A 2,998-nucleotide genomic window follows, 5' to 3' on the forward strand; every position below is an offset into this window, starting at 1 on the left:
TGAGATTGCAATAAAAACTAATTATTTAACGGTTCCGTTCATGGTGGATTAATTGTTGACTAATTCAAATGCTCAGGCCATGTTCGTGTGTGTGTATGTTACAAATTATTGTATGCATTTAAGAACAATAGCAACAAATGATACAAATGTTCATGGTATATTTTATTTTGTTTCATTTAAGAATGTCTGTGAAAACCATTATTTATTATTTTCATAGGGTACGTTTTCTCTTGGAGAAAACGTACCCGGGTACGTTTTCTCCTCGGTACGTTTTCTCCTGGGTACATTTTTTCCGGCATTCCCATGGATGCCGAAACGCAGAAGAGAAGTTGTGTATTTTTTCGCCGTACATGTTGTACGTTCACGTGCACTTTCAATCCACAGTGAAGCACATTAACATGTACACTACTTCGTATTTGTATATTAAGGAGGGATATATTCTTCATTCTTGTTTGAATCGTTTACGAGGAAATTCTGACAGTCACAGTCAGCTGACAGTAGGCCTACTGTCGGCAGATGTTTACGTTTACATTGATCAGCTGTTGATAAGCTGATAAGAGTTACGAGTAATAACAGAAAAAAGATGGACATTTAAAAATGTGATTTATGTGGATGTTACTGAAGAAGGTAAGTCTTTTTACTCATTTTAAAGTTTGAACTTTCTTGTCTTTAGTGGTTAAAATGTCAGCATGTAAACTAGTTAACATTTAGTCTATAGATGTGTACATGTAAGTACGTGCACACTGTCACTGATGTATGTTGTTTTGTTAGTTCAGACAATATAAATCCTTTTAACAGAGTTGAATCCCAAATGTTTACCTTTTACTTGTTTTTTTCTTTACTTTTTACCAGAATTTTGTTTCAATTACAATTCAATTTATTGACAAAATCCACATGTGGCGAAAGTCATACATACAGTATACAAATATAGTTAGTACATAGATTTTCTTATGTTATGTGCATCACGTATTAAGTTACAAATATTTCTCGCTCGAGGTTCATGGGAGACTGGAAAGGATGACCAAATTTATCTATTTAAAAAAAAAAACAGTTTGTGAATTTTCAACTCAAAATTCAAAGCAGGGTCTAATTAGAAACACATGATATATTCTTGTGCGGAAGACTTTAAATGTAGACATGAATACCCTGTAGACATAACATCAAGTAAATAAATTGTATACTTCAGAGTTAAAACATGACTTTAATATTTTTATGATGCCGATCATTGTATCATTAGAGAGGTTTAGCAGACCAACGGGTACCCGGTACATGTACTTGTACATGTAGGTTACAAGTTAGAACTATGCGTACCAGTTCACATGATTTTTCTTGTTAAGTAATTATGATGTGTACTTAAATTGTCCTTGTTAATGTTTTAAATGTAATTCTTATATTCTCTTTTTTTAATCTGACTACTGGCAGTACTGGCGTGCGAGCAGTTCTCGCCGAGGACCATTTCTTGCTGGTGCATTGTTACATCATATTTTCATATATAATTTTATGTGTTGATAAAATGACGTAACAATGCACTGGTGAGAAATGGTACTCGGCGATAACTGATTGTACGCCAATATTGATTAATTACAGACATTTTATTTAAGACCATTGTTTAAATAATTCTTTATATATGTGACAGTCAGACTGGTTTGAATACCAGTGCCAAATAGCTCAGTTGGTAGCTAGAGCACCTGACTAGAGATTCAGGGGGCCCAGGTTCGAATCCCAGTCTGTTCCGTCATTATTTCTCCCATCTTGTACATATATATCAGATATACATGTATAACAGATGATCTTAAGAGTCATCACATGTTTTGGAAGATGCAATAAGTGTTAAAAACATTAACTTTACAACACAATACATTTAAGTGAATATTTATGTTTCTTGATATTATTTGGTGAGGTTTTCTTGACAGCGTCGCATTTAAGTCAGTGTCAGCTACATTATGCATAAACAATTTACCCGCTCCTAAACCACAAACTTTCTTATTAGTGGATTTAGGTTACCACTGATTGTTTGCTGTTGCAGGAGACTAATAATATATGCACAGACAAAACACAATGAACTTATCAGAGTTACTTTCAACTGTTGGAATTCGGGTATTTTTTTTTAAAATTTACATACTTGTGACAAAACATATATGTGGTACATACAGCTGTAGCTTTATGAAGAAAATTTGGGTTAGACCATATATAGCTACCATGCAAGCTAAATGATATTTACAAAAAACTTTCAATTTATGGCGCACGAAATATACGCTAGTTTTATAAAGATTGACATACATGTAATGTACCACATTCTGTGAAATATAATCTATTAAAAATTCTTTATTAAGTTTACTCGTACATGTTTTATGCGTATTACACATAGTATATTTTAAAACATGTAATTTATAAGAAAAGAAACAAAACCATTGCTAAATTTATTTGCAAAAAAACAAACCAGTAGAATTGATAAAACATGGTATACCAGAAGCTAATACATGTACCTTGACGCTGTTCGGATGGGTAATACATGTAATCCTTTGTAATTTACGAATTGAGATATTGACTGTTGCACTACAAGTAATAAACTCTCTCTCTCTCTCTCTCTCTCTCTCTCTCTCTCTATCTCTATCTCTCTCTCTCTCTCTCTCTCTCTCTCTCTCTCTCTCTCTCAATCTCTCTTTCAATTTGATAAGTGTCTATGCCTAAGAATTTTTTTTAATATTGCCTAAATGTTATGTCATGTATTGGGATATGTCATACTTATTACACTGCATGGTCGGTGTATTTTTTCCAGAAATACAATGTATATGTTAATGTAAACACAGCTATTACTAGTACATGTATGTAAACACAGCTAATTTTTGTTTTATTTCAGCTCAAAACGGACTCTTGTTACCTCATGGCACCACATGGCTTTTACCGGTACCTATTGATTATAGTGGATCAGCTCTTGAGGTTAACCTGTCACCTCTACCCACATGCATATTCCTTGTGTTCTACAGACTATTTACTG

At 33.3% G+C, this 2,998-nt stretch overlaps 1 long non-coding RNA gene across 1 annotated transcript; it reads left to right on the top strand.

The window, feature by feature from the left end:
* The first annotated feature begins 344 nt into the window (after nt 1-344).
* LOC136270931 (uncharacterized) lies at nt 345-2,998 on the top strand. Its single transcript, XR_010708796.1, has 2 exons — nt 345-627; nt 2,861-2,998. It is a non-coding gene; the product is annotated as an uncharacterized lncRNA (long non-coding RNA).

Source organism: Magallana gigas, chromosome 8 (assembly GCF_963853765.1).
Source record: "Magallana gigas chromosome 8, xbMagGiga1.1, whole genome shotgun sequence".
Classification (NCBI taxonomy): Eukaryota; Metazoa; Mollusca; class Bivalvia; order Ostreida; family Ostreidae; genus Magallana; species Magallana gigas.